Genomic DNA, 24,120 nt, shown 5'->3' with positions numbered 1-24,120 from the left:
ACAGTCAATCCTATACCGATATGTAAGATCTTTCCTTCAAAAATTTCTACAGGTTTTGTGGTGAGTTCATGGCTTTCCTCCAATGCTTAAAAAGAGGTGAAGATAGTTGGATGGCAGGTTTCCTGAAACTCATCACTAAAACATGCTGATAACCATTAAAAGAGATGGGATAATCAATACAAGATCTATCAGCTAAAAACTACTGCAAAACATGTTCGTCAGAATTCTCTTGGAGACCACTAGACTGATCTAATGACAATAAAGGAAACATACAATATTCTTCTCCATATGGGTTTCTTAGCCATAATGATACTTCAGTAGTTGTCTGGGTAGGGGGAAAATAGACAGGGTTTGGTTGTGGGGACCATCAGAATAAACATTTATCCCTTTCTACATCCTATCACGACATTGGCGATTTCCATCCACGGTCATCCTAGAACCCCGGGGTGTCTGGTCCTAGAGGTTTTCGAAGAAATGACCACGAAGTCTATGGGATATTGCCAAGAGGCAATAGTGACTACTATGTCCTCTAAGGTTCCCATTCGTTTGATGATGGATTTGTTTACCATTTCTAAAAGGATAGGGGTGGATTTAAGTCCAGGTAGCTGTAACGATGTCATTGTTTCATAGGTCATTGCATTTATTGTTGCCCCTAGCTCCATGAGGGTATTTGGCAGAAGTACTCCATTTATCTCAATGGTGACAATGGGATTCCCAGGGTCATTGTATTTTGCAGGCAAATCAGAAATCATAGTGGACATTTGGCTTATGATTTTGACATTCTAGTTCTTATGCCCCTTCCTCCCCAGTTTCTTAATGCAGAGATCTTTGACAATTTTGGTGTAAATGGTAATGTCTCTAATTGCTTGTAAAAGTGGGATTTTAATGTAGAAATTTCTTAGTTCATTTTCCAAATCATATTCAAGCAGGATCTCTTCTTTCTTTACAATTAGTCTTTCTGGGTATGGTGGTTCATTTGATTCTTCTTTCTGTGGTTGTTTTTGTTTTTCATTTTGCAAATGGTTTTCGGATGATGTGGAGGGCAAGTCCTCTTGGATAACAACAACTAATTTTCCTTTGTTTTATTGTCTTTCCTGATCATAATTAGATTTCATTCATAGGAATGGCAGTGATCATGTATGTAGGAAAAAGATTGATATCAATGTTTTACATAGGTTGAGGTAGCCTATTATGACTTGGGTTAGGTACGGGTTGTGTAGGAAATAGTGTAGGTCTGTGTGGGTTCAAGGTAGCAGGTGCCTGTGAAGATGAGGGGTTAGTAGGTGTAGGTAAGAACTTATACAAATGAGGTGGTGGCAGCGTGGGTTGTTGATACATGTTGAGGTTATACCCTTGCTGATAGGATTGCATGGTCGGATTATACGAGGTACTTGGCATATTTGGGTAAGGCGCATAGAATTGGGTTTGGGGTTGATAGGTGTTGGTATAGGGGTTTGTCCTCCAATTCTGGCTCCAGGCATTGTTTTGTGGTTGCAGAGTAGCCCAAGGAGGGTAATATGCTGGGAAGGTCCATGGCTGAGTCTGACCATAACCTTGGGAATTTGGATCTCGAAACACATTCTGATTCTGGCCTCTCCATATGGGTATTTTGGTGGCTTGAGATTGGTCAATGGCTTCGATGTTCCCTTTGTAGATAGCCTGTAGGCCAGGAAGTGATGGGAACTTCTCAGTCAGGTGTTCTAGAGTGTAGATTCCACAAATATCAATGGCATTTAAAGGAAATTCCCTATCTACATTCTTGCACCTACACTTGGAACAAAAGAGTGCCATGGCTTCCTTTTCGGCCTCTTCTTTTTGTTTGATTTTCATAGTGTCTAGCTGGTCACTGATTATGTTGAGTATATCAATTTTAAATTTTTCTAATAGGTTTCCCAGCTTGACTTTTGTAACAACATTAGCCACAGTTTTCTTTAGCACATAGTCTCTAGAATTATCTTTAAGTTCACAAAGCTTTTTTCCTACTTTAGCTTGGTTCCTAGAATAGGTATGAAAAAGCTCGATTACTTTAGAAAATGGCTTCTTGTAGATTTCGCCACTGCTAAGAAGGTTTAATTTTTCAATGATGTCATCCCTTAACCATTTTAGGAACATAGGTTTGATAATATTTTTGTCTAAGTTTGACCCACGAGATTTTTGAAAATTGAATAGGAATTATTCAATATACTCCTCCAGGTTTTGATTTTCTGTTTATTGCATCCTAAGGATATCATTGATGTCCCTACTTTTAGAAAAATCTTGATACCTTTTAAGGAAGACTAATTTAATGTCATCCCATGAGTATATCATGTGTTGCCCTAGACTCACGAACCATCTAAGGGCTGCATCTTTTAATATGGCGGGAAACAATTTAAGTTTATGTGCATCCTCATAGTAATTATAACTGCAACATAAAATATAGAATTCAAAAAGAAAATCATCGAGGTCTTCAGATGATTTACTATAGAATAACGAGAGATATGCCATCAGAATGTTTTTCATGTTGATGTTGCGAGTCACATCTAGGATAGGGAACCCAAAGGTAATTTCCTCTTCATCTTCCTGGTAGTTTCCTCCAAAAATGTTAAAATTGTGTCGAGGGCCTTCTCCCTCTCCATGGTGTTCTTCTTTGTTTCTGTTCTCCTCGTCTTGGTGATCCATATCTACAATGGGCACCTGAAGGGGTTTGCTGATTATGGTGTGAACGAGAGGTATTGGAACACAGTTGATGTTGGTTGATTTCTCGTCCACGTTGTCTTGTAGTTCTACTGGTTCTTCTACCTCGATCCCTTCAGGGTTGTCAAAGACAACCTGTCAAATGGTCTTTTCTCGTTGATCTAAGAATTATTCATCCGAAAAAAAGTTGGTATCAACACTTCCTCCTTCTTGTCTCAGTCCTGCATATCGATTAGCAGTGGTAATAATGGGTATATTAACTGATCAAAAGGTTGCAGGAAATTTAGAACTGAAAATAAATCTACCCTTGCTATCTCTAGATCTACCTATACTCCCGTGCATAAAGATAAATGAAATAGAAACTCAAGAACAAGCAGTGATCAGTTAGACTTTAGAGCAACCCCACAAAAGTGGATTCATGGCTCTTCAGTCACATCTTACCATACACTCTCTGTCATTTGACAATCCTGCAAGATCCTGAAACCCAAATAATAATAGTTACCTAAATAAGAAATCACAACTTCCCCAGCAACGATGCCAAAATGTTGAGAGATTTAATATGTGTATTAATTATCCTACATCTATATGTCAATTCGGGCTCATAAACATGAGTTGTATTGATATTTATACATTCAATTCTTGGTTAGAGGTTTAATGTTTCCTTTATAATGATCAGCTAAGTAATGGAACACACAAATTCTTGTAAACACACAACTCAAAAGGAAATCAATCCATCTTGCTAACACATGAAGAATCAATAATCAAATTCAATTTAAAGACTTTGAAATCTCTATAAACTTAACCTACTCTGTTCTTGAACTGAAATATAGACTTAAGTGATGACTTAATTCTTTACCACAGATTCCACTTTGACAGACTATGAAAGTGAACTCCTAATCAAATTGACTCCTCACATCAACTCAACGGTTTAAAGTTACATTTGAAATCCAAACCCTAATTTCTAGCTTTTACAATTTACACTTGAAATAATTAAAAGATCTAATCTACTTGCAATGGTAATTCAATTCTAAACTAAGAAATTAATCTTGCACTCAATAACTATTCTTTGATTCACACCCTAGAATGAGAAAGACTTCACATTAATTCCATTTCCTTGACAACAAGTAAAGGGTCTCGAGGTTAGGAACTAATATGAATACATTGTCTCGTATACTTAACCAAGAAAGTTGATCTCTCACATTCAACAAATCTACATACATATTACCTAATTTGTATTAATCTTAGGGAAAAACTCAAATATCAAACCCCAATTCTATCTTCAAGAATGAAAAGAAAATAAGACAATTAAGAATTGCTATAGAATACACAAAAATGTACTTAAGAAGCTATCCTACAGTTGCATTTGACATGAATCAAATCTCAAACTAAACTCAAGAAAACCTACTTAGGCTCTTAGCAAACCAACACTTTGTCCTCTTAATGAAAGAAATAGATCACACAGCTGATTGCAACCTTACTTCAAAATCTAATCAAGTACACATTATACTAAGGCAATGTTGATGGAAATTACCTCAGACTGGAAACTATGATTTCAACCAACAGTATCAGATTCTAGGCTATAGTACTGAACTCAAGCACTCAAAACAAAACAAAATAAATCAAATTGTAAGCTGAATCACTCACTTGAACTTCAAAATCAATATTTAAACTTTATCAAGAAGCTAAGAATCTATTGAGAAACAAGACTATATCAAACTATGATGAGTTAAGCGATTATAATCAATCAATCTGGAAAGAAATACTCCTATGGCACACACATTCATGAAAATAATTTTAGAGGAAAACCAATTGATTTGATAATGGAAAGAAACAAGCAATGTGATTCTATTCGGAATTAACTGAAATCTACTCAATGCATATTACCAATCTGACTTCCTACTCCACACAAATAAACCCACACCATATCAATCCTTACTACACAATGAATTATATTGACTTCGGCATTTGAGGGTTCATTCTGTGTTTTCAATAGAGGGACCATCTCACCACAATCATTGTATTTACAATGTGATTGAAACAAGTTTTCATATGGCTGCAACAACACAGTCAGTACAATACAACTCGTTGCTTTGGAGAATAGAGTATGACTCTGTCTTAAAGGTAGGAGCGCTAATCTTTGGGATGCACACAAGAACCACACATTCAAATTTCTAAAATGAAAGATCTAAAAACACATATAATGGTTAGCACACTGAAATTGTTCCAAATTCAATAAAAGCCTCCACGCAGCATATAAACAATTAATATACAAACCAAAGACAAATGAGAAGCAACTATAATTAACACATGACTATGTTCCTAAGAAATGATACATAGCTAATCCCAGATGGTGGTGGGCCTAGCCACACTTGGGGAAGCTTACTTACTTACAGAAAAATGGAAATCTTTAGTACATCTAATTCACGAACTCACAACAAACCATCCAAAGAATTGATCTGAACTTAATACATGGCCATAATAACAGTCTTCAATTAAAAATAATATCTTTAGAGATAACACTTCAAAGATACGATGGCAATATTCTCTTTTGCTCACTAACTTCGTAGTTATTACAGATCAGCCTTTATAGGAATCGAATTTAGTTGAAAAGAACACTAGACCATACATAGCAAATTTAACAACTTGGTTAAAACGATCTTCTAGATTAGATTGCTAGAACGACCCATTCTATTTAGCATAACAAATCCTCAACTAACCCCAATATTTGCACCAGCTAAGTTCAGTGAGGATAGTGAAGATCTTTATCATGGATGAGATTGAATTTGTTTGATCACAACTATAGGTGGCTCAATCATCTAGAAGCATGCGACCTATTCATCCTTTATATCGTTGAGTACTAATCTTGAAATGGTTGTTGAGTACAGAAATGGAGGAACATGGTTCATGGAAAAACACTCTCCTGATCTCATCCTGCTCAGCTGCTACAATATTCACGCTCAATCATATCGATTACTTAGCTCATTGGTAACAGCTTAAATTCACTTAAAATTAACCAATAAACAGTAAAATGACATAATAAAATGCCTTACCTCATAGTAGGATTTTGACAATTTAGAGAAATAAAAGTGATAGGAGAGTAGGTATAGGAGTACAAAAAGGACAAAAACGGAGGTGGAAAATAGTGGAAGTGGGGACAAAACGGGGCACCAACAGAAGAAATTTTCACATTTGAAACTATTCAATGCAAGTGAAGTAGACTTAGTTTCTGAACTTCCTACTTATGTGTTGTAGATTAAATTACTTATTTCCAAGAAGTTTGCAATTATATTAATGCTTTTCATTCTGTAAGTAGAGTAATTGATTTGATTTGTTTGCAATTAGAGTAGCATGGTTTATTTCTAAAACTAGTTTAGGTTAGATTTTATGACATTCACTTCATTGCATCATATCATTGAAATAAGGGCACATTGCATGCTTCACACATAGTGCAGACACCTCTTAAGTTTGTATGAACTCCAAGTTGATAATTGAAGTCGATAGACTTGGGAGTTTCAACATTCTTGTTGCAATATTGGGGCTCATCAGTTATGTTGGGTGGAAAGATAAGCTTAGATAGAAATAAATTCTAAGTTAGTTAAAAAAACACGCATAAGAATAACTGAAGAGAAAGGCATGTCTATGAAGGAGAAATAAGATATTTTTCCTATCTTAAGAAAAAAAAACCTAGGAACAAAGGTGGGAAGACCTGAAAAGTAGGACACTACTAAAAGTATGTTAGGAAGAAAATAGTAAATACCACTAAGCAGAAGAAGTTTAAAAAAAATTTAGTTGTGCAGAAAACCAGAGGGAAGCAAGGAGCATGAGCTTGGGGGAATTTTTGAAATGTGCAACTCATTGGTTTGGATGAACATACAATTTACCATGTCATTCCCAAAAGAATTATTGCTAGCTAGATAAGTTGTTAATTGTATTTAAGATTCGTGTTGACTCTCTTATTTAGTAGAGATTTGTTTTGATTATAGCGAATGGTTGTTTATTTTATGGGTTTCATCATGGTTAATTAGTGATATTTATTTTCCAATACTAACTATAAAATAAGTTACAACCAACATTGTTATAGTTCATTTTGTTGAATATGGTAAATAGGTCTTTAAACAGGATCAATTCACATCCTTCGACATATTATTATCATCCCTACACAAAGCCCTAAGCGTGACTATGCTAAATCCCTAATTTTCTTCTCCTAAATACTGAGTTTCCAAACATTTAAGGCCCAACACACCCTGGCCTTTTAGGGATTAGCATTGACTACTTGGTTGACCCTCTCTACTCTTGCATTGATCACTAGCAGGTTGCTCAGTCTTGGGGGTGTGTAGATTCTAGAAATTCGAGAAAAATAAAAAGAATCCTAAAGCTTCCTCTTCCATAAGCTTCCAAAGGTTGTTTCAACCATTTACCTTGGATAAGAGTCTCGAATCCTATCCTATAGTACCTTGAAGCTTTCACCTCTTATCCTTTGAGCTCATCCTCCCATATCAAGTGGATCTCAAGCATATATTGGTAAATGTATAAGAATTAATGAACTACCTCCCTCATCTATATTTTTACAGCCATCCATGGGTAAGGGGTTGGATTTTGGATATTGATTCTCTCCTCATGTTGTTGTTTTGAGAGTCATTATTCCATGAATTAGGGTGACATAGAGGCATACTTTGTAGTAAGGAAAGGACAAGTCAACTTGGGAATCTCTTCTACAAGATCAACTCCTATTTTTGGTTGTAAATATCTCCATTTATATTAATACAAAGAGTAAATATTTTTCCAATATATGATGTTATGATTTCATGTATTTCAATACCATCTTAATCTATTGAATGAAGTGATTGGATTATGCTAAACACATGTCATATATATTTGGCTTGTCTTGTTTGATTGTACAAGTTGTAATTAAAGAAATCGGAGCTAGGATTGGAGCATACAAGATGAGGAAGGAGTGAAGGTTGTGACAAATTCTAGGTAGGCTTCATCCCATAATTCAACTACTTTAAGGAAAAAATTATTCCCTTTTCTTTCTGTTATTCTAGGTCAGTCTCTCAGGCCTAGGTAAGATACTTTTTTCCATAGGTGTAGATTTCGTATAAACATTGGCAACCATATTGGGGATGAATTCAATCCCTTTGTGGTTTCTTCTTGCCTTTAGTGTCTATTTTTTCCTCTTGTTATGATCTTTATAGTCTCACTCAATCCTGATTAAACATAGAAATACTTGTCATTGAGATTGAATTGCATTTTTTGTGTCGCAACTTGAGATTCCTTGATCATCGCACCCTACGGTCTAGAGACAATGTGTTGCAATGCACCCCAACCCTCTTTGTGCTTGTGTTACAAAGAAATGGTGTCCCTTAAGCACTTGTGTTGATCCATGTTTCATGCCAAAATTTTCCTTTTTTTAGTTTTCTCCCTTTCTAGCCTTCATCCAGCTGCTCTACCTTATGTCCCTCAGTGTCTTAGTGTCTGTCAAAAGCCTCCATATGGTTTATTTGTGATTTTGATTACCTTTGATTATAATTTTCTTGCATTTTCCTTTGTTCTTGTCACTAGCGAACTACTTTTTTTTAGTCATTGAGTGCTTGGAAGAATTGGTGTTCAAGACATCATCTAATTCTTTTGTTTTTATCAGTGAGTAAACATGCATCTTAATTTTATCTCATTTTGAAAATTAAGAGGAAATTGAAAATAATAATTTCTTTACATGAGCATCTAGGGTTTTGTGAGTAAATTTGAATTGGAACAATTGCATTTTATGGAATTGGAGTTAGTTATTGTTTGCTACATATCCTTTGTCTCTTCCCTCCTTTAGATAGATTCTAATTGAGAGTGAAAGTTTCCATTTCTTCATGCTAGCTTTCATTTTAGGACATTCAAGTGAAATTCGTGGTGAGCCATGAAATTGAAACTTAATCAAAGATAAAATTTAAAATATTTTGAATGAAACTAAGGAAAATTTGTCACATTAACACAAATAGATAGGTGTATAGGCTAGAGACGTGTTCCAATGTCATTAAACGTAGGTGTTGTTGTTGTTTACAAGCATTGTATCCCAGTGGTGATATCCCATTCCATCTACGTAAGTGTATCAGATCATACTCCATGTAGATTTGGGTATATTGGATGACACTCCACACATGAAAATTATATGGGATTCTTTCATCGAATGATTATGCATCAGACAACATTACTATGAACTACACTTCCACATACCATCGAGTATATTTTGGAAGTCCACCATAGGTCATTATCCTTTCCATAGGTAACTAATTCAGCCTCCTTGTATACCATGATACACCAAACACAACATTATGTGAGATTACATACACGTAAGTTAAGTCCTTGGTTTGCCATGGTGTATATTGCAGTTCATGGTTGCTTGGTAAACCTTTATGCCTACTTTACCCTCTTTTTTATTTATCTTTGTGTTAATTATTAAAATTTATTAATACAACATGGAAGAACACACCCCTCCTCTCTATCATTCGTGTAGAATTCAAATTAAGCCTCCTCTTCCTCGAGAGGCTACTCCTAGCCATTGTCTGAAGCTTAAGAAGACGCAAACTACCAAATCAGGTACTTCAGGAACTACTTATGCTCCTCCTCCTGAATTTAATCTACCGTAATCATATTTCCCTTTGAGTACTGAGCCTAACATTACTTCATCATTTGATGGTGAATCTGACACAATTGAAACTGAAGCACCTGAAACATTGTTGCATGAGGTCATTGAACCTAACTTTACTGAATTAGAGACCTTATTACATGAGGTTATTCAACCTAAGGTACCTTATCCATCTTCACTTGTTACTTTAGGACTTCCCTCATCTATTGGACCTCTGTCTCAGACACAACCACAAACCATATATCTTAGACCAGATGATGAACCCCTTCCACTTGGTCTTCTGAGTATCGAAGAGATCCCACAGGAAGAACCTCATCCTTCTACTATTATTCATTGGAGTGGACTCCATTTTTATCAAGCTCAACCTCTTCCTCCTCTTCAAACTCCATCACAAAATCCTTTACCTGATTCTTCCTAGTCACCCATGGGTTTCTCGTGGAAATCTTCTTTGGGTCAGTTAGCCATGACCGAATCCTCTATGGTTTCCCAACGTGTGTCCACCACTATGGCAGATAAAACTAGTGTTCCTTCTTCATCCATGTTTGCAACATCACCATAGGTATATTTTTATGGTGGCCCGTCCATCCCACCTAGTTATTATTCATTATCTAGTACCTTCTCCAGTGTCACATTGATTCCATGGACCTCTCCCTTGTTACCTATTTCTAGAATTCCATCTGACACTTCATTAATGAACACTACACATCCTATTCCTTCTCCTCCACCTACAACTACAGTTGAACAATAGGTCGGCCGTTATGTTAGTGGCCTTAGTTACCTTCAATAGCCTAACTCTCCTAATGTTGGGTACCCTCTGCAAGGGAGGAAGTTACCTCTATAATTCCCTCCTCCTTTAGCAGGGGGAAACCTATTATTTCTATACCTCCAATTGGTGCTCAACCTTGTCTAAATCCTCCATATTCTGGAATGGATGGTAATTTTTGGCAACCAGCTTTCCCTATATAACTTGGTTCAATTGTGAATCCGTTTTTGAATTCTCAACCTATCTTGTCCACATCTCAAATTCTTACTTATCAATATGTACCTCTACAACCCACAATTCTTGTAAGCCAACCTTTACAAGATGTAATTGTGACTAAATCTATTCCATCAGTATCTAGTAACCCACATGTTCCACTTACTTAGCCTTTACAAGGTACCTTACAGCCTCAATTGCTTGGACAATGTATTCCTCAAATTACAGTAGGAAACATTATTTATACTATGGCCCAGCCTCCACTAAATCCACCTTATGGTGGGATGATGCAAAATCCCATGGGGAAACAATATCATCCTTACCAAGATATCCCACAAATTCCCTATTAGGGCTAATAATTCCAAACAAAACCTCTACAACATTTGTAAGGTTATCTTAGAACTAGACAACAAGGTTATGTGTATGTTACTTATTAGAATTCTCCTTATTTAGTGCTTAGGTTCCTCTTTATCAGTAACCCTCCCTATCATGGACCGAAAATACCTATTCCTCTGGCTATTTCCTCTTATCTAGGTTATCCTCCACCAAATTTTAATAGGTATTTGTTTTTTGTTGCAAATCTTTAATCTCCTGATTTGACTCGGCTCACCAACGATCCTATTGCTCATTCCCCTTGGTGGCTGATTATTTCTACGAAATTACCATTTGATATCCCAAAATTCAATGGGAATCCTAGAGAAGGACCATCAATGCATGTCATGACTTACCATTTGTGCTATTCATAGAACTCCCTTAATGATGATTCAATTCAACTACATCTTTTCCAACTCAATCTTACTAGTATGATAGCTAAATGGTATATTGAATTATAGAGAGCTTCATTTAACAATTTTACTGACTTGGCTACCACCTTCCTAAAAAATTCCAAGCTAACCATCACATATGAAACTGGAACAAAACTTTTGACAAAATTCATGAGTGGAGACATCGCAATTGGTTGGTTAAGATATATGCTTTAGATTGATTGTTAGTGGAATGGTTTACTAAGTCTTTGTTGGCACCAATAACAAAATGTGTAGCTAGAGGAGGAGTTGTAACTAAAGAGAAAGTAATTGCTCGTCCCTAGTACTTGGATCTTGTTTATACCCAATCTGGCATGCTTTATGATAAGATACCAAATGCTTCATGACCATCGAACATTGTTCCTCAAGTTGACGGTAAAGAATCTCATGCCATTAATGGCGTGATTGATTCTTCCTATTCGTAGTCAAAAAGTAAGCCATCTGGTAATGTTGACTTACCACAACTACCCAAAACCCTCCATCTAATCCTCTTGTGGCTTCTACTTCCGAGTTCATTTTATCCATTCTAATAAACGTAAATCTCAACAACAACCAGGAATAAAGAAGAAAGGAAAAGGTAAGAAGAAGAAAGATTCTCCTCCGTTGGATAAATAAAAAAATCAATCTTCTGACAAGAAATGGAAATCTCATTACCCATGCCTGATTTGTAATGAGGAACACTTCACTTGTGACTGTCACCACCTTGTGAAATTGAACCAATTTCTGAAGTCTTCTACTTCACCCGACGTTTTGATAGGTCTGCTTCCAAATTAGGAGACTCATTTGGTTGCTCAGGACCCTACTTCCTCTAAATTGATTATGATTCTTTCTTTCCCTAAGTCAAAAAATGATATTATGGTGGATACCCATAATAAAGACTATGGTAATGTGAATTCATTAAACAGTTAGGCTACTGATAAACCTACTGGTTCAGCTACATCTCCATCATATCCTGCTCCTCTTACGATCCCTATGGAATTAACTATTAAGCCTTCAAAGGGCATTATCCAAAAATCAGCTTTCAATCCTCACATGAGAGATGCTCAAAATTACAGTTTAGTTGAGGACCTAGCTTAGTCTCCATTAGCTATGTCTACTCTCAAGGTGTTGCAAAACTATCCTGCCTAGAAAAAGGCTTTCCTTTCCGCGATTCGATGCATTGATCTGTTGGATTCTAACATAGTCATTTTCAATCATGATAAATATACGCAGATGCTCTCTCATGACCATAAATATGCATCGATCCTCTCCCATGGGAACCCTTTCACTTCCTCCTCTTTCGCTTCCCAACATCTCCTCTTTGCTTGCCTATATCAATATGATATACTTTTCTACTAGTCCAACTGATCCTTGGGTAGTACCAGACGAAACTAACATCAATAGATTTAGTGACCGTATGCCTCTTAGCCCCATCGAGTTTAATTATGAAGCCATTCATTTGGCTTGTATGGCTCATTATTATTTAGTCTCTTCAATCAATTGGGTTGATTTCTCATTGGATTATGGCACATATTTTGATCATTTCTCTCGCGAATTACCTATTTATAAGAGCATAATGGAGATCATGATGGGAGACGATGTGCCATGGGACGATCATCACCATCGTTCCTCCTTGTCAGATTCCTTTGAGGATAATCCTAATGACCTTTATCAACTTGATATCATTGAGCTCTCTACGGATTTTGTTTCTATTCACGAAGTCGATTCAAAGAAAAACCTATCGAATATTGAAGAGACCATCCCTCTCGATATCTTGATTAAACTCGACATTACCGAGAATCGACATATCAGTGCATCTTGCTCCTCGAATGAGATTAAGACTTATAAAGCACTATTTTAGGAGTTTTGAGATGTCTTTTCCTCAGCTTACAAAGAAATTCCAAGGATCGATTCAAACATTGTGGTTTGCAAAATAAAAACATATCTCGATGCTAAAGCAGTATGTTTGAATCGATCCTTGGAATTTTTCGTAATTAAATAGGAAGTTGAAAAAATTCTACATGATGGTTTCATCTATTTGGTTCCTTTGACTCATTGCATGTCAAATACCGTTCATGTCATGAAGAAATAGGGAACAATTCGTGTGTATGTCGATTATGAGGACATAAATCATGTTTTTAGAAAGGATAATTATCCCATCCCGTTCATCGGCCAGGTTGCTGACGACTATGCTAGTTGTGAGATCTACTCATTCATGGATGGATTTTCCTTCTATAATCAAATCAACATTCTCCCAGTGGATTAACCTAAGACTGCATTTATTTCTTCCTGGGGCATGTTTTCATACCAAAAACTCCCCTTTGAATTGAAGAATGGTGAGGCATACATTTCAAAGGGTGATGAATTACACCTTCCATGATATCAAACACATCGTGCAACCTTCTCTGGATGATCTACCCCCTCACTTGAAACATCAGGTTGATCACGCAATGCATCTTAGAGCCATTTTCCTATGATGTAGGCATTACAATATTTGACTACATCCTCACAAATGTGTGTTTTACATTAGCTCTGGCCGACTTCTCGATTTTATGGTTTCAAAACATAGAATTCGTATTGATCCTTTGAAAGTTCAGTTGATCATAGATCTTCCTGCACCTTCTTCCCTCCTTCAGCTCCAATGACTCCAAGGGAAGGCTAACTTTCTACAGAGTTTTGTACTTAACTACGCTGAGTTGACCAGAGGATTCACTCACCTGTTAAAGAAAGGGGTTCCCTTCCATTGGGACAATGTTGCTCTAACAAAATTTGATGCCTTGAAATATGTATCGATTTAGGCATCTTTGTATCTCCCACCATTCTAAATCTAGTAATTTACATTCATCATCCTGCTATAGAGCTCATTGGCTTCAGCATACATAGAAAAATTGGGCTTGGTGAGGAATAAATGTTTGACCTCATGCTCAAGAAAAAACAAGTTCTCAAATGTGTTGTACAACACTTTTCCTATTGGCAATGCTTTTATGGATGAAGAGCTGGCCTGTTCTTTAGCCAATTTTCTTAGTCTATCACCATAGTTCAACTGTGTCATGTGTTTTTCATAGATAACCATAGGACTGGGCAAACCTTTCTCCCATAAAATCTAGAATTTAGCCATGAACCTATCAACGGATACCTGCATATTGTGGCACTTTTCTTCCAAATTAAGCATAAGGTTCCTTTTGGAAATTACCTTCCTTATTTATAAAATGGTTGCAAGCCTATCTTCTATATTTAGCTCAGGGAGCTCATATCTATTCTTGTTGTTGAGGAAGTGGATGAGTCTATTTGCATCCTCTAGCTTATCCCCCAACTGCTCCTTCACTTTTTGGATAGCTTCTATAGCTATCTTTACTACCTCTGTTTCTTCAAAAATAACTTGGAGTGATGGCCAAATATCATTGACAGAGTCAACGATATTGTCCCACAGCATTTACTTGGTTTGTCCAAGTGGTTTCTCCAGTGTTAAATCCTTCTCTAGGATTTTGATTCCCTCACCCATTCTCTGGGCCTTTTGTGCTTCTTCTTTTTGCTTGAGTTGGCCAAGTTTGTAGTCAATTCCCAAACTTGCCACCTTTTCCTTTAGTCTTTTCATCTCTGTAGGCTGGATAGACATTTCTTCCATGGCTTTAATCAATTATGTTGCTTTTTCTCCTTGTGCACCTGTTGTTGTTGTACATCCTGTTGTTACTAGCAATGTTGTGGCAGGTGGAGCAGTGGGTTCCAATGATGCTGCCAGTGTAAAAGGAACTACTATGGATACTGTTGGGATGACATCCTTGGAAGTTGTGGCCAAGTCACTTTACTTTGATTGAATTAAAGTGTCCAACTCCTTTTCCGTCTCCTTAAGTTGATTGTTTAGCTTCAGGACCAAGCCCATCAATTCCTCATGTCTGATTTGATTCTCTATGACTTCTAGAGTTTGAGGGTGATGCAGCTAGGGTATTTTCAATTGCCTCTTAAGTGCAGAAATATCATCTTTTTTCTTCTTAATAATCTTCTCTATAGCTTTTATATCCTTGGGATCGTGTCCCAATTCAATCACTAAGTCATCTAAGGACTTGATCCTTGTATCCTTGGCCTGTGAGTAGGCCTTCTCTAACTGAAATTGTTCTGAGATGTTGTTCACAAAGTTCTGTAGCCGATGGGAAGCTATGGATTTACCTGTCAGGGTGGATTATATCATCTCTCCAGCCTATTTTTGTAGTTCAATCTGGTCTGTGGGATGAATATCCCTTGCCAACACTTCAAAATCCATCTTCTTAAAATCTGATGCTGTATTGGGCTATTGACTGTGGGTTTAACAAAAGTCATCTGCAACTTTCCTTCTCTAATGTCAAAGGCTGATATTAGCCTTGTTTGATTGGTGGGAGTCAACATTAGGTATTGTGCATATGTTTGGGCCTTAAGCCTCTCATTTTTGGCTTTGATTTCCTTCTATCTTTCCTTAATATCTTGATCTTTATCAGTGAGAATTCTAAAGGAAGACACTTCAACACTAAGCTGCCTTTCCAACATCTGAGTTTGTGATGTGTAAGGCTCTTGCATGCCGCTAGATGGAGTGGTAGGCCTACATCTTTCTGCTTCTGTATGTGTGACCTCAACTGAGACATCAATATATTCCTTCTCAGAGGCTGGATTTAGCCTTTGCCTCTTGTTTTATTCTTGAAGTGGAAGCTCATTCTCTGTTTCCTTTTGGGATCTTCTCCTCATTTTGAGGAGTCTGCATGACTAGAGGGGTACTCATGGTTCTTTCTAGTTCTTCTGGTACCTGCAGCAAAAGAGCTGTCATTAAGATGCTTTTCTAAATCAATTAGAGAATTCTCTATGTCTACTCTGGTGTTGTCTTGGTCTAATAGGGTACCTTCCACCCATTCTCTTTGATTTTCATATGCTTCTATTTTAGGTATCGGATGGTGAATGAAATGTCCTAGCTTGACCTTTTGTCCCTTCTTTGTGATGAATTCCAAAGGATAATATCTCTAAACAAAGCTTTTTTGGAACTTCATATTCTATAATATCAAATCTGCCTCTTTGCTAGCATCCCTAGAGTTTCATATAAAGGGGCATATTTGGTCTTTTATCTTGAAATAAGCCTTCTTCTTGGCATTGACGAAGTTGACTTCATCTGCCTTGATGATTTGTTTATAATATTCTAGGGCAAACAACCTCATGGGGAGGTATCTTGGCAACTTATATGGTGCAAGAATGCAACAATATATCCTAATTTCTATATGGTTCTCATAAAGGTACCAGTCACCCACTTTGGTCTATTTAGACAATTTAAGGACTCTCTTTATTTCTGGACTAATTCTAGGAGGAGGGTGTCCAGTCAACATTGCCATGACTGGATGTACAAATAAATCAATGAAATCAGAGTAAGAGTATGGAGACTAGTATTGGTGGATTAATGGGGTCCAAAAAATGACTGACTTAGGCTGACCTTTGGTGTCCAGCTTCTAAAGGGTGAATGGGAACTTATCAAGTTGGTAATATAAGAACATATGGTATAAAACTGAAGAATACTTGAAAACTCTTTCATTGTTCATTCTAAGGAATTGCTCATGCATCCTATCAGCTATAAATTGGGCATAGTCATAAATGATAGCAGGAGGCTGTCCTGGAGTGTAGATGGACATGAAGGCAAGGATTAACTCATCAATGTATTCTCTAGTGTTGTACCCCAAAATAGAGGATATCGTGGCTACAATATTCTAGTCCCATGGGGAAATAATAACAACTACATATGGGGGGGAGTCCTTAGGGATGTATTTCTCTTCTGTGATGAAGGTTTGGAATAGTTGGGCCAATTTTGTAGAGCTAAGTTTAGGATACAGGTCCAACAAGTCTCCAATTGAGAGTGGGGTTATGTTTGGCCCTGGTTGGAGCTGCAACATTTCATTAATTGACTCAGCAGTGAGGGTGAAAAGGACCTTCTGGTCATGAGACATGATAGTTCTATGACTGGGGATGTAGAAAGCATAGCACATTTGAACAATTTTAGGAAAAATGTGGACTTGGGGGAAGTGGTACTTGGGCAAATTTGACTCCCTACTTTGGCAATGTACTTTGAGCAGGGGCTCTTGGGTAGTGGTATCCTTTATTTGAAAATCCTTATCAGCTAAACTAAGGTGGTCCAAGTCCAAGTGAGGTGTAGATATGGGCCTTACATCTATTGCAATTGGGGCAGGCATACTTAGTTCTTGTGGATTTGAGCGTGGGGGTGATTCAGAGTTTTAAGGGTAATAGAGGTTTTGTAGAATGATTATGGCTCAAAGTGTTAAAATAGAAGTAATTTTTATGTTTTTTACTTAATTAACAATGTTATGAGGGTGAATTGACTCTGAATTTGACAATGGAGTTGGAATTCCATGGTTAAATACCTGGAATTAGGTGGAATTGACTGTAAATGGTGGTTGATGGTGGCTGCAGAGGTTCGTACAGTTCTGGTATAGACTGATGGATGAGTTGGGCTGTCTGTAGCATCTCTGGAGTAATGGTGGAGGTCAGTGAGAAATTTCTCTATTTGTAGGGGTCGTAATGGCTTTTCTGAATTCTTAATAACAATTGCGCGAAAAGAGTGAAAAGAGGGGTAAACAGGCTTTTATAGCAAAAACGGTTAATTTTTGGCGGGTTCATTGATTAATGAATAGTGACAGTTTTTATTTGAAAGGGGGAAGTGGTTTAGGAGGTCCATCACACTGCTTTTGTGGTGCAGGCGGTATTCGAGGGGTGGGGGTGTCGCCCGATCCTATTCATTGTTTGACACATAGCATCAGGGGCCGAGAGGAAAACCACCTTATCTCGCGGGTAAAGGGTGGACCTCAGGTCAGCGTGGTATGGATGTGAGCTATTGGATGAGGGGGAGGGAGATCGTATGGTGATCGGGAGGTGAGTTTGCGTGGCGATTAATACAAAAAAAAATCGGGGGGCCCATGGGTCTAATCACTGGCGGTATATGATAAACTTAATACTTAATCTTGTCAGGGGTGCTTTAATGAGAGATTAAGGACTATGGGAGGGGTTTTTAATATATTTGTCAAATACAGAGTAGTAATATTGTTTATAAACAAACTAAGGGGAGGGGTTAATTTATATAAATGACTTAAATATATACATGATAATGGGTTTTTCGGAAATTTAAATAATAAAATTAAAAAGCTAATATGTGGTGAAATGAGCGGAAGGGGTATTGCACTTAGGTATATGAAATGGTGTGTGATTTCCATATACTTAGTATTTAGGATAAATATGTTTTGTGGGTTTTGTACATAAAACATGTTTATAAAGGGTTTTTCCTAGGCGAGAGAACTTAACCTTAGGAAAAGGGGTTTTGTGAGGAGGATGAATGAATTATAAGGTAATTTAACACATTTCCTTCTTAAGTCATCAAATAGAGGTTCCGGTCCCACCAGAAGTCAGAGAAATTCTCTAAGCCTTTTTTACTTAAAAAACTATAGGTATTAATATTTTTATTAGGAAAGGGAAGTTAGTGAGTGTCATAGGGGTTAAAATGAATGAGGGGATGTAAAGTAAACCAAATTGTGAACCATTTCTTTTGTTTTGTTTACAACTTACGCATATTTAAATGATGCATTTGGAACAATGACATAAGTGCTTTTTGTATCAAATGATATGATATTTCTGCAACCTTTCTACTACTTACCCACTTACTCATCCTACCATTTTTTATTCACTTTATTTGGGTGAATTTAAGGTAGCAAACCCTTATCAATCTTTTTCTTTTCTTTAAAAAAGAAACTATCTAATTCTAACCTTATATCATCCAAGGGCTCAAATTAAACTGATGAGCTCCTTTTATTCACTCTACCTATCTAATGATCTGCCAAGATTACACTATTTGGTAATATTTATTCACTACCTATAATTATAAAATTCAAAGTTTGAAATAGCCAAGTTTAAACATTTTGACTATCATGGATTGTGGCATAAGTAACAAGCTACACACAATCATTTGTTATGCATAAAAAATAAATAGTTGTGGCATTTTGGCTTGCACACTTTCATGGTCTCTTTTGGTCTTTTGGGGTTCATATATTTTCTTTTTGTTGACATTTTTCATTCTTTTTGTCCTTTGATTATTCTTTTAGGACAAACCCTCTTTACATTTTTTTTATTTTTATTTTTAATATGGAAAAGGTTTGCAGAAAAAAAAGGTATGTACATTATTACAAGGCTTAACCTTAGTCAATCAAAATTATGACTCTTATTGGTATAGGAACCTAACACATAGAAAATCCTACATGCTGGTTACTTTTGGCCAATCATTTTTTGCAATTGTATTCTCACTATCTAATAGTGTCATTCATGACATATTTTTAATCGTAAGACCCATGATCCACCCACACCTATGCATCTTGTTGTCATTGTAGGTCCTTTTTCGAAATGGGATATCAATTTCATGATATGTAACCCTCACCTAGTCATAAGGGATTTCTATATCATTGTAGTGATTGATTACTTTAACAAATGGGTTGAGGTGATGCCTACATTTAATAATACCAGTAAAACAAATGCATATTTCTTTTTCAACCATGTCATCGCACAATTTGGTGTTCCACAAGACATAGTTACAGATCATGGAAAGAATTTATGGAATCATATGATGACCAAAATGATTTCCAAGATGGGACTTTCCCATAAGATTTCCACTACCTACTATCCACGACCTGATTAGGCTCATCAATGGGTAAATTATATGGACCTTAATGCCACTCTCCAGCTTACTAAAATCAAATTTTCTCACATTTCTTTACATGTTTTGTTATATTTTCTTAATGATAAGGGTAAAGATGAGATGTCATGTCTTCTGGTCTAATGTGCATTGATTACAGGTTTTGAAGCAAATTTTGGCTAATTAAAGTGCATGAACTTGAAGTAAACAAGAAAGAGGGATTTTATGATATTGGATCTCCCTCCTTAACTCCTCACACACTCAAAGATTCCTCCACCAGATCTCATCATCTCGGAGTTACAAGCAGCCAAGCCATTAAGATCACTAGCAACCAAGCCAATGATAGTTGAAGACCAGTTGCTCTCATGTTTGGGGGCCAAGCCTCCCTAAATTTAAGGAAGTTATTGGTAAATTTAGTTGTATAAATAAGAAGGCCTAGAGCCTCATTAGGATTTGACTTTTTTTTTTATTATAGCCAAGACACATTTTCGAGCTAATACATTATGACTGATGACTCTTCTGAATTCTTGTTATTTTAATGAAAATGAGAACCATTCCCTTGATCTAGCACTGAGTTGACTCAGAGGACTAAAGCTCTTGGGTTAGGGCCCAACCCTAGAAGCAAAGGTTCCTCTTTTTGTACATGTATGCCTATATTACATTCATGGTTAGCTACTGAAGTAATTTAGGTTTTGTTAATTTCAAGTATTTGGATGATTAATTAGTTTGCTTCCATTTGTGGATAGTTAGATCAATGGTATCATAGTGATAGAAGACACTCGAGAAAATATGGTGATAGTGGCTTTCACCTCATCTCCCTTATGGGATCGTGACTTGAGGGTTCTATTCATCGATCCTAAAAGAAGATTTCTTATTTTGTTGCATAATCTAGGGTTTCTTGATGAGTAGGTCATTGTCATTGAGTTTCTTAGGATGAGTTACAATTGTCATTTTTTATCTCTTAAGTTTTTCATTGGTTTCAAAGCACTTCCATTCATGAACTTATCCACTAGATGGTAATAACTCTGTTTTCTTCCATTTAATAAATCTTTCCCATGTATAAATGAATTTGTGCATAAATGCAGACACAAATGTATGTTGTTGTAGGAGCTTCCAATTTGCAAGGAGACCTCATCTCATTTGCCTCATCCAAGCCTTATCCACCAATGTTATCGAAGTCCACTAAACCCTAAATTCGAATTATTATTTTGTAAGCAAAATTTCCATTTACATTGAGCAAATCCAACCATCTTGAAGCATTTGATTGAACCCTAGATAGTGTTCACCTCTTCCATGACTTATTCCCCTATCATATACCTTTCCCACACTTCATTTCATGTTCCCTACCATCTCCTAACCTTTCGGCCTGTTTCCTATAGTAAATTTGGTCATCCTGTAGTAGAACTAGGACATCCTGTAGTAGTACTACATGAAACCCCATAGAAGCATGCTTTGAGTCTGAATTTAGTAAAATTGTCATGCTAGATTGGATTAGCCCTCCAATTGGCTTCCATACCCCGAAGACCAGTATAGACCCCTTCCTCCATACCCATCTCCCCTGCCAAAGAACAACTAAATATTAGCATTTGCATTCATAAAATGAAAACATCAAAAATGAGATTTTTCTACAATTTCTAAATTAGGACATGCATGCAGTAGATATACTACTCCCTAGATCAGGTTCCATGCTTAGTTAGTTTACATCATCACATGTCATAAATAAGGTTAAGCTAGGTTTATTTTGCAAGCAAAAGGTGTCAATGAGTAGATAAAGGATTTCATGCCACTTTACAAGCATCTTCCAATTCAGTGTTTCATTCCTTAAAGTAGGCAACATTCCTTTTCTTTCATTAAGGATAATTTTCCCTTCTCTATTTGGTAGTCAGACTTCTTCTAGTCAATAGAAGACTGATTTTGGAAACCCTAGTGGTCTATTGCCCCAGCTGAAAAGTGACAAGACTAGACAATTACATATATTTGTGTATACAACACTGTCACCTCCAACTTTGTACGAACCTCAGGTTGATGAGGTAAAGTTGGTTTCCCCAGGATTTGTAGCATTCTTGCTGCAATACTGGTGCTCATTACGTTTTGGTGTTGTTGCCGGGGAGGTGTCTGAGTATATGTGATTTCTTCTTTCTTTCTTTCTTTCCTTATTTCTTTCTCATTCTTGATGTCGACAGGAAGCAACCCATTATAGGAGGACCTTTATGTATCCCCCATCAATGACATGAAACAAGTATCATGATCTTAAGAAAAAATGTAATGATGTAATGTTGGTTTAGGAGAGGCAGACATGAAGTAAGGCTTAAGGTTATTGTAGCAGATGTCAACTGAGGGTGGACTTTCTCTTTAACATATCGACAACACTAAATGGATTTTCCAACATTGACTTAAAGACCGATGATGAAGGTGTGATCAATAGTAAGGCAAGTAGATTCCCCAACCCAAAATAGTCATGGAGATTAAGTGAAAGAGTGTCATGTTCAAGATCTAGTCACTGCCATTAATAGCTATTATTCCATATTTTCCCAATTTTCCAACCATTTCTGGATAGTACCTCTTTATTTTTTACAAGCCTAGGGAAGATAACATATGTTTGATCTATAATTTCATTCTAGAGATGAATCATTTTGAGTCTTTTTAATGAACCCTGAGGAGGAATGGTTCGGTCTCTTCATGCTTAACAATTCCATCGCTCTTTCAGAGTTTTATGAGTCCAGTGAAGGCATAACTTGAATCCTTTTTATGGTTTAGAGAGTTTAAAAAATAGGTGAAAAATAAAACCCCAAGAGGTTCCTTTTCATAAATTTAGTCCCATGGGCTCGAAAATGTGTAAAACAATACCTAGGAGAACCTTTTAGTCATTTTTTACTAAAGTATTCATTTTTCATAAATAGTCTCTCCATCCAGAAAAGGGTTAAACTTATACTAGGTAGACGCCTTTTCATCTACATTAACGAGTTCAAAAAGAAAAGTTCTTGAAAATATTTTCATGTTTTGGGATTCTGAAAAGAGCTTAAATAGGACTCCTCCTAGAGGAATGAGTGGTACAAAGGGTAGCAACTAGTTCTGGTCATGATGGAACTGTTCAAAACATGTAGAGGTCAAGAGGTTGGCTAAGAAGACCACTCCCCACAATGTTTCCCTAGGCAAGGGTAAAAACCAAGTGAAGGTGTATGATTCACCAAGCAAATGGTGATGATGGAATGAGAAAACCAAGGCTCATTTACAAAAAATAGGATGATAAAAATTTCAATCACATTGGATAAAATGAGAATGGTTTCATTTTTACACAAGATTTAAACATGGGAAAATGTATACTTAAGAGTTATTGGTTTCATTTTTACAAAAATTTGAAACATGTGAAAACTAGGCTTGATATTAGTTTTCATGCCCCTAGATAACAATGCAATTCTAGGTACATGCCTCTGAAGCTTCATTTCATTCAGCTAAGTAGACTACTTGTTACGAATAGGAAGATTGAATGAAGGTTAATTTATGATATTAAGTGAAAGAATCAACTTGGAATTTAGAATATTTAATCAAAGATTCGAATTGGACAGGGTTTTATTTCTTTTTTTAATGAGTTTGACATAGTAAAATAACTATGCTCAAAGGAACTTTTTTTATTTTTTAACAAGTTGGACACAAGAAAAGGAACTCTTCTCTGAGGTTAGTTACCTTGATCATGGCCTCCAAGAGGCCATGGATTCAAAGAGGTTCTTATTAGATGGGAGAACAATGCTTTGGTAGGAAGACATATCAATGGATCCAATGGAAAGATCGGGCTCTGATGCCCTCAATAAATGATTCCCCATATCTCCTATTGCATTCAGGTAAAAGAAATTGAGAAAATAGTGAAAGGTTCTTCTTCAATAGTAGGTATGGGAATGGGACAGGTTGCTAGATAATTGACCTAGGGTGGGGGAGAAACTACTTGCACATTCCAAACATTTAGGGAAGTTGAATGATTGGTAGTAAAATCATGACCAAAAAATGAAATTTGATCGATACTCATAGTTTTTCCATTTTAATGGAAACATGTCAACCACAATATTATGGAGATGACGACGTTCACAACATAAACATATTCACACCCCAAGAGACAATTGAAATCTAGGGGACCTTGAACTATGATAAAATCAGTATAGATGGTTTTCCCTTCCAAATTAATAGGAAATTTAGGAAGTACCCCTAAATGTTTAGAGGTTATTCTGTTAAAAGCTAACAGATTGAAAGTAATGACCACAAGTTGAGGGGAACCCAAATCTTGAGAAGTAGTCAAGGATAGAATTCTAGTAAAATGTCCCTCATCTATAACACTGTGATGAATGGTTTTATCAAAATCCTTCACCAT

Source organism: Pinus tabuliformis, chromosome 1_2 (assembly GCF_031772625.1).
Source record: "Pinus tabuliformis cultivar Carrire ecotype Pingquan chromosome 1_2, CPIR1, whole genome shotgun sequence".
NCBI classification, from domain to species: domain Eukaryota; kingdom Viridiplantae; phylum Streptophyta; class Pinopsida; order Pinales; family Pinaceae; genus Pinus; species Pinus tabuliformis.
This window is presented reverse-complemented; position numbering follows the sequence as displayed.